Genomic DNA, 10003 nt, shown 5'->3' with positions numbered 1-10003 from the left:
CCTAAGGCGTAAGGTGTTGCTCTGTTGACGTTTTTGTCTTTAGATTTGTGTTAGTGATTTCTAATTTAGTTATTCTTGATTTAGTGATTTGAGGTTCATATTTAGTGATATGCTCTGTATTTTTTTTTTCTGGTTTGCCTTTTGAGAATCCGTGGGTTTGCTATCTTTGTAATCTGTTGGGCTTAAGGTGGGCTTGATGTTGGGCTTGCCATCCACTGTTGTTTTTTTTTTTTTTTTTAGAATCTGTGAGCTTACCGCTTGCTCAGTTACAATTTTTTATTTTATTTAGTTTTTTTTTCATATTTTAGTTCAATTTTTTTTGGGCCTTTTTTTTTTTTACCTTCAAAGTAGAACAAATATATATATATATATATATATATTAAATTTGAGGGTGTTCCTAATTTTTTTTAAGGGTGAACAAATATAAAAAATTTAATTATTATTATATATATATATATATATTTTTTTTTAAAGTCAGGAGCACCCTGACGAACACCTTGAGCTGCACGTGGTGCCGCTAATGCCAATATTATTAAACCATCTACTACTCTAAGTACATTAGTTTTCCAAAACAAACTGTAATGAAGAATTAAGAGAGAGACTTTCCACAACATCAACAACTGAGATGAACGTAAAGACCATTTCGTAGTTCAAATTTTCAAGACATTAGCAACCTCAGGTTCAAATGCAACCAGTTTTCCAAACATTTCCTATCTAGGCGTGATGGATGGAATGACTCCACTAACATGGTCATTGCTAGGTACATCTGATGACACAAAAGGATTCATCACATTAGAGGATGATGATGGTGAAGTCATTACCTTTTCAGAACCTGAGAGCATTGGATTTGTTGGTTTAATGTCAGAATCAGGCATCAGAAGCCATATATTTTCAGGTTCTTGGACCACCTTTGCCATTGAAGGTCTAGCATATGTCTTATCTTCACAACACTTGAGAGCCAAAGTCAAAAATTTCACCACACACTCAGAAGGATAAGATCCCATTCGATCATCAATAACTGAAAAGATCATACCAGATTGATATGCGACATTAACCTGGAATGGATAAAGACAATCAAAAACTACAAGTGCTCATTTTATTACACCAAATTTAAGCCACTGTTGCCTAGAGGATGATATGATAACAACATTATGACAAAGTGATCTTCACTGTATAAAATTCTGTTTGGCATAGGACTGTAAAATGATTTCAATGTTTTTTTGAAGATAAAACTGAAACTTGCAACTCAAGATCTCATTCTTGACTATTACACCTAGTATAAAATGACATATGGCAAAGGAGAATTTTCATTATGGATTAAATTGGAAGGGTAAAATAAATTACCGAACAGCAATTTCTTTCAAGCCCAATCACCTAATTATTGTACCATTGGGCTCCTATCAAATCTAAGGCAAACAAGTCTATAATGTTTTACCTCTCTAACAATGTTTTTGCCATGTGAGATCGGATTCATCCCCGTCAGGAGTTCTAGAAATACGACACCAAGGCTATAGACATCACTCCTGTTTGTCAGTTTATGAGTTAAGAAATACTCCGGATCTAGGTAACCCTACAAATTTAATACAGAGAATGACAGAATAAAGAAATAGATATCAGTTATACCTACTACCAAACAATATTAAGTCTATTTCATCTTGTTTGAGTTTGACTTATTTATTTTAATAAAAAAAAAAAAAACAGATTGTATAAATTTATAATTTAAACAAAAATGGAAATGGAAGACGCTATTATCATTTCATTTTTATTTGTTTTACCAAGAAGGGTTGGAAGCCCAGGCTAGATTGTCAAATGAAGAAACATATAAAACTTATAGACACTTAACATGTGGCATTGGTGCCACAATAAAGAGAACACTGATGATGAAATCAATGATAGGAGGTGGAAAAATTCACTCATCAACCTAGACTCTTAAAGTTTATAATTCTATTTAGGAAAATGTCATAAATAAGTGTCTTACTAGTGTTCCCTTCACAACTGTGGATACATGAGCAGGCAAATCCCCTTCAATATCAGGAACTGGTGCGAGTCAGGAAAGTCCAAAATCAGTAACTTTTGCTATATACTTAGAGTCCAATAATATGTTGCTGGCCTTGATATCTCGGTGAAATATTGGGGGATTAGGTTTTATATGTAGGTAGAGGATGCCCTTAGATGATTCTAGGGCAATTTTCAATCTCATAGCAAAACTCAAAGGTTCTTTAGACTTAACTGTATTATTGCATATATGAACCACAAATAAGCTCATTTGAATGTGATGTAGAGTTTGAAAAGTAAATTTGTTAGGGGAAGCAAACTTAAAGGCTGTATGTAAGGTGTACCAGAAAGGTGATCCCTCAGAGTACCATTTGACACGAACTCATAGACCAACATCTGCAACCACAACAATACTAACATGAAGCTCTTATTCCCAAGCAATATTTTTAGACAAATTCAGAGACAGAGAATACAAAAAACCAGTCCTTGGTGTGGAAGCCAAAAAATTTTGTAGGAGAAACATACTGCTCATGAAGAACAGTACTATAGAAAGCTCATTGTGAAAGGAGATAATAAGTTATTGATACTTTTTTTTTTAATCAAATCATCCTTAATTTATAAAGAACTTTGCCAAAAAAAAAAAAAAATGAAGAAGAAGAAGAAAAAAAAAAAGTTGGCAGCATCTCATCTATAATGTCTCTAGATCGAGTTAGATTTATTCTATTGTTTTTATTATTATTATTTATTTTTTCTTTGACTGCTTTCATGACCTTATGATTTCATTGTATTAACTTCCTAAGTTGATGGGAATCATCAACTCGTGTTCATGTATTCCACTATGAGAATGAAGGATAATCCAATCTTTTGTAAAAAAACTTCTATACGTCCAATCAAGATAAGAATAAGCACCTATTCACCTTCTTCATCACACAGTCCAATCAAAGAAACAAGATTTCGATGATGTAACCTTGACAACAATTCTATCTCTGTCAAGAACTCCCTCTCACCCTGTAAAGATCCCTCTTGGGCACGTTTTATGGCCACAAGTGTACCATCAGCTAGAATGCCTTTATAAACCATCCCATACCCTCCTTGGCCAACCTGAGAAGAGCTGTTAAAGTTGTTTATAGCCAAAGCCATTTCTCCACAAGTGAAATCCTTCACACCATCAATTTTCATGGTGGTCCAAGACGCTATAACTTAAATATAAGTCAAATGTTAAAAATGAAAGATGCTGTGCCTGTTTGTTTTAAAATAACTAATACAATTATGCATACTATCAGAATGCTTTATTGTATACATATATTTTGTGTATGTATATGAAAGGTTGAGTGGTTATTATTTATTTTAGAGTTGGTTCGAGCCAGCATGCCACCAAGTCTAATGGTATTTTTCATTAAAACATTTCATCCCAAAATGATGTTTCCATTCATGGGCCAGCCAGAAATTGGCTGAAGCTTTCCCATACCAATAGTTAAGAGAGGGCTATAATATTGACCATTTCAGTCCAGTTTGAGGCCTTTGTACCTCATGCTGAGCTTGGACAAGCGTCAGCCTGACAAGCTTGACAGGCCTAATTAAAACAAATACAGGGAAAGTGAAAAATCATGATATGTCTACCTAAACATCCTAACTTCATAAACATAAGATACTCACCATGACGTCATTTCGAAACTGCATGGTGTTTCCTCATGTGCCCTCTTAGTATCGAAAGAGAAACAATTACAGACAATGTAACTGCACCTGCAATGGTCCCCACCACTATGCCAACCAATGCACCTTTGCTTATACCAAAGCTTGGAGAGTTGCCAAACTTTGTGACATTAGTGGAAATTATTAGCATAAAAAATTCAAAACCATCCAACAATATTCATCTTATATATGAATATATGAAATTAACATGTGCCTGACATACAGTTCATCTATGCTTTGGGTAAAGACATAAGTAACATCAGGTGTGAATTATAAGCTTCCTTCCTGGCCAATATAGAACACAACTTAATTGCCCAGAACAAAAATATAAAACCTCTTGAACTGAGGACATTGCAATTATTCACTTATGAGTGCAACTGTATCTACAATACCACTAAACATAGCATCACTATGGTGAAAGCACTAAACTACCTAAACTACCTAGATCAAGCCTATCTTCAAAATGGTTGGTAGAAAAAAAAAATGTTGATCCCCACTAAAATGTGCCACACAGACACACAATTGCTTAGAGTGACAAGCATACACCAGCTCTGTATGGACTCAAACACAGGTATAACCACTAACAGAAAATAATGCAACAAACCTAAGATTATCTATTTAGTATAGAGGACTTCAAGGTGTAGGTCAAATACATTAGAGAAGATAGTTATGCATTCTTCAATTGTTAAATAAGCATAAGTTCCAACTTCAACAAAGCTCTATTGTAAAACATATCAAACAAGGGTTTCAAGACAAACTAGATTTAAAAACATCCAGGAGATCGAGGCTGAGAAGTTCATAAGGTCCAAATACGTCATTAAGAGGAAATTTCCATGATGTGAAGTTGCTCGTGATTCGCTGAACCTCACTACTATTGAATAAGGAGGTGTTCTCAGGAAAAAATTTCAAGGTTATCTTCAGTCGAGGTCCTACTTCCCATGCCCATAAATTTTTAAAGTCCAGCTGATTAAGAGATAAATTAAGACATTCTGCTATCATGTACACTTCAAAGTCATCTATGTATGGACGAAAATCTATGAATCCAAGACTTTTCAACTGATATTCAACAATTAGAGGGGCAGCACAGATACAACTTTGAGTAGATGTGGTGGAACATTCATAAGATGGTGGGCATACTGTAGGGATAGGAATAGAAGTCGAATTTGTTAAACTCTGAGTGTCATTTTCAGGTTGACAAAACTAAAGATTTACATTGCCTTGCATAAGGAATTCCCTTGAAGCCTGAAAATTAATTATCAAAACAAGTGACATGTTAATTGTATCAATGTGTATGTCTGTTACACCTCCATTTTTTTTTTTAATTATTAAAACAAGAAGGTGCACATCTTAAGAAGTAATCACGTTAATTTAAGATGCATTATTTTACTCATGAAATTCTACATGAAGCTAATTAGCAAGTGCAAATTCGGGAGCAAGTATAAAAGCAAACCAAACAGTGACATTTGAAGGTAGAATAGTACTGCGAGTAATATTTGAAAGATTATTATTCTGCAACTCCCTGCAATACCAAAGGGCCACAAGCAATCGCTTAGAAAATCCATTATTAGATGCTTGTAAACTTATTGAAGTCAATCCAAGATGTTACACTTAGGAATTTTACAAAAGAGTGTATTGTAATCAGGAAAACGAATCAAATATATTTGTACCAATATTAGCACAAGATGTCTGAGAGCATGAACGTGCACACACACACACCCCCAATAGAAAATTATGCCTTTAACCAAGGGAAATAGAAACATTGTCACTCAGATCTTACATTGTAAGGTTTCCCTTTGAAATCGAAGTCGCACTGTCCCAAATGGCAGATGGAACTGAACCGTTCAATGAAGTATTTGCAAGTGACCTGCCATGGGGAATAATTTACCAAATAAAGCAATTTATTAATTAACAGTTTAATTTGTTGACTAATATCAACTGGTAACTTTATAAGTAACTGTTGAGATAAGTGGAAATTCAAATTTAGATAGATATGAAATGATTTACTATAACATTGAACTATAGAATTTGTTAAATTACTGATTGTTCCAAAAGCTTAAGCTTTTGGGATAATTAGTAATTTAACATAGTATCAAAACAGGAGATCATGAGTTTGATCACTGTCTTCCTCATTCTGATGCGCCAAAAGCTTAAAATTTTGGAACAATCGGTAATTTAACAACTAAAACTACGGAAGGAGGAAAAAAGCAAGTGGAAGACTACTCAATTTCTGAAGAAAAGGAAGACCCAAAAAGTTTGTCGAAATTGTTCCCGTAAGATTGTTGTTAGATAAATCACTGAGCATATTGTTTGAATAATAGATATCAGAAGTCAAGGGAATTGTTTGCATAAATTATGTTCAGATACTGAAAGATGTTTCCAAATATTTTGTAAATTTGGTAAATAATTTTAAACAAAACACAAAAACCAGCAGAGACATGTCATTCAAAAGATGGAGAATCTTACATAGTTGTGATACTCGAAGAAAGTCTGTTTTGAGGTATGGTTCCATTTAGCTGATTAGAACTGAGATCTCTGAAATTTATGTAAATTAAAATTAAAGTATAAGTAGCTAGCAAATTGATCTTTGATAAAGTAAAGAGAAAATTTTATACTCCTAGCATGCTCACTGAGAGTTTTGTTCATGCACTCAGCCACACCATTCTACTGTGGTGTCCAAGGAATGGTCTTCTCCATCCTAATTCCCTATGTAGCACAATACTCATTGAACCCACCATCTATGTACTCTCCTCCATTATCTGACCTCAAACATTTTACTTTCAAACCTGAATTTGTCTCAACCATGGCCTTCCACATCTTAAAAGTTTCAAATACATTAGATTTATTTTTCAAAAAATAAACCCATACCTTTCTGCTTGAGTCATCAACGAAGGTGATGTAATACCTTAAACCTCCAAGTGATGCAACCGGAGAAGGTCCCCATAAATTAGTGTGTACTAACTCCAATTTTTTAGCCTTCGATGTCCTACTAGTTTTCAAGAAACTCACCTTTTTTTGCTTTACTAAGATGCAACTTTCACACATGTCAAAATGAACGAATTTCAATTCTGGTTGTTTCCCTTTTGGCAGCAGCATCTTCATCCCTATCTCACTCATGTGACCAAGTCTACGGTGCCATAAGCTTGTATAAGTACTTCTTTAGCAACTGCAATTGTTTCTCTTGGACTTGAGGTCATATATAGAGTATTGGTCTTCTTTCCATGAGCCAATACTCTGGCTCCCTTTGTAGCTTGCCAAGTACCACCAACAAATAGTGTTGCATGCCCTTCATCATCAAGTTGTCCAATAGAAATTAGATTCCTTCTTAGGTCAGGAATATGTCGAACCTTCGCCAATAACCAAACAAATCCATTAGGAAACAATATCCACACGTCTCCCATACCCACAACATCCAATCAACCAAATACACCTTATCAAAATCACCTGCAAAAAAATTATGTATGATTTCTCGGTGTGGAGTGGTATGAAACAAAACTCTTGAGTCCAAAACTCAATCATCAAGTGGACTGTCTACTACAAGAAGTAGTGCATCTTGTGTCTCTTCTATTATAGCATTAACAGAATCATCTTCATTCTTCATTCTTCATTCTTCCATTAGAATTTCTAGATTTTGATCTGCCCCAATTTGAATTTCTGTCATTGCTTTTGACTCTTGTCTCAAGGTTTAAGTAGAACTAGATCCTGAGGTTTCACCTACATCTTTTCTGCGAATCTCCTCAGCCATAATTAAATCTTGTATGTTATTGTACTTCAACTTTTCCTTTCCTGTAGAATTGCTTACTGCCATCCTCATTGCCTCCGAATTGTTTGGCAAAGAAGCCAAAACAATCAGTGAATGGATCTCATCATCAACGTCAATTTCTACATACGACAATTGATTTTGGATAGTGTTAAATTCGTTGAGATGTTGTGCTACTGATGCATTCTCTGCCATCTTCAAATTAAACAGTTTCTTCATCAAGTGCACTTTATTATTTGATGATGGCTTTTCATACATACTAGACAAAGCCTTCATCAGATCTGCTGTGATCTTCTCCTTTACAACATTAAGTGCAACAGACCTACACAGAGTTAACCTGATAACTCCCAGTACCTGTCTATCAAGAAAAACCCATTCCTTAGCCTTAACAGTCTTAAGTTTTGACTCTAGAAGCGGTAGATGCAACTTCTTCCCATAAAGATAATCCTTAATTTGCATCCTCTCCAAAATCTGTGCCATCGAACTTTTCTATTCCAAATGCCTTTCCTACTTCCTCTACCATTGCTCCCACTCAAACCTAAACCTAGGCTCTGATACCAATTGTAGGGAACTAAGCTGAAATTTCCAACCTATGAGAGACAAAAAATAGAGAAAACACACGCTAAAGAGAAAACAATCACACACAAGATAGTATTTACGTGATTCAGCAATTTGCCTGTTCACGGAGTTATAGGGATTTCACTATTATCAGGGAAAAATACAAAGTGCGGTAGTACAATATTTCAATCTCTCAAGAACAATGACAATACAAAACCCAAATCACCAAAAAACGGTTTTACATCTTGCGTACAGGATTCACAATGTCTTGCCCTTGGAGCCCTAGGAAGCTTGCCCATAAGCGCTCTAGCTAAAACCTATTGGCCCAAGCCTCCGCTCCATGGAATAAGCTTTAAAAAATCTCCCATTAAAAATCATGCAATATTATTCAGATCGGGTCAGGTCGTCAACTAGATCAAACATAACTAGGCTCCATAAAGCCCAACATATGCAAGTGATCCGTTTCTCCAAGAAAGCTATCATGAGTCATGACAGCTTTATTAAAATACTGCGTGACAAGCCAGTCCTATTATCACAAAATATCATGAAACCCTCGAATTAATGAAGCCTTAACTAGGCTGTCATAAGAAGAAGTCACTATAGCCAATATTATCATTGAAATTACTATTTTTTAGTCAAAAACACGTAGCTTGGAGTAATGACCACGTAATAACTTAGCTTAATCTAATTTCAAGTTTGATTTTGAACTAGCCAACAAGTTTTCCAACATCTCACCCTTATAAATATCCCAATTTATCAACTTTTTCATCAGACCAAAGAAACCAAAGCCACATATCAAAACCAAACCTATTGAGCTCTTTGCTATACTTTCACCAAGTCCAATCTCATTCTTTAGTTCTCTCAAGTCTCAATCTTTCTTCTCCAAAAAAAGAAAAAAAAAAAAAAAAGAAAAAAAAAAGTCTCAATCTCAGTTTTTCTTTATTCCTCTCAATTTTCTTTTTTTAAACCAAAAAAGTAGTGTTCATGGATAACCATGTATCGGGGGGGCAACCCTCCGAACAAGAAACATATCCACTTTGGTATCCATCAGATGAGAGAATGACCAATTATCCTACAAACAACATGCCATCAAGCTCTTGGAATCAACCAATGTTCGGCACGATTGATGATATGTCAATATTTGAAAGTGGTTTGTATCGGCCAGTGGCAACTCCAAGAATTTTTCCTAGGGTGTTCCTTAAGAAGCATAAATTACACAATCTACTAAAAAGAGATTAATATATTGACAACAACAACAATCAAAAAACACACAAATACATAAAGTTTACAATTGCCTTCTACGAGTTTTCATATTTTGAAATCGTTGCACGATAGTCTCATTATCAATGCTACAAGCTACATCTCTTTCGATATACACAATCAAGCAATCATTCATCCACTGATCTCCCATTTGATTGTACAGTTCATTCTTTATATATTTAATTGCTAAAACTTCTTTTTACTGCTGCAGTAGTGACAGGAATGGTCAAAACTAACTTCACAAGCAAGTAGACTAATGGATAAGTCTCATATTTCCCTGTGCTCACTAACTTTTCAACAAGTTCACTAACTCCTTGAAGCTCTAAAAACAAGTCATTGTTGCACTATCAAAAATGTAATTTTGAAGTTGATAGTCAAGTGCCAAGATATCAGTCCTAAGAAAATCAGATGTATAGAACTTTGCTAGATGTATCAACTTTTCCTTATCAAAATCCACAAATGAATCACTTGGATTCAAGCAAACCATACAAAGTAGCAAATCGGTATTCGCCTCTAAAAAATGGTTGTTAAGATCTTGAAATTGCATATCTATGATTGTGTAGAATAGCTCAACACGATAATGATGTAAATTTGTATTTTGTTGGGTGTTGCATCACGGCCTCTCTCTAACAACAAATATTTCATCCATGTTCAAGATAGGAATATCATGTATGGTACAAAATAAAGATACCTCAGTCAATAAAGATATCCATTCATCATCTCTCATCACTTGGAATCATT

At 34.7% G+C, this 10003-nt stretch overlaps 1 pseudogene; it reads right to left on the bottom strand.

Moving 5' to 3' along the window:
* Window positions 1-530: 530 nt before the first annotated feature.
* LOC115985210 lies at window positions 531-7924 on the bottom strand (annotated as a pseudogene).
* Window positions 7925-10003: the final 2079 nt, after the last annotated feature.

The sequence above is a fragment of the Quercus lobata genome, chromosome 4 (assembly GCF_001633185.2).
Source record: "Quercus lobata isolate SW786 chromosome 4, ValleyOak3.0 Primary Assembly, whole genome shotgun sequence".
Taxonomy (NCBI): Eukaryota; Viridiplantae; Streptophyta; class Magnoliopsida; order Fagales; family Fagaceae; genus Quercus; species Quercus lobata.
Note: the sequence above shows the minus strand (reverse complement) of the source record. Positions and strands in the feature narration are given on the sequence as shown.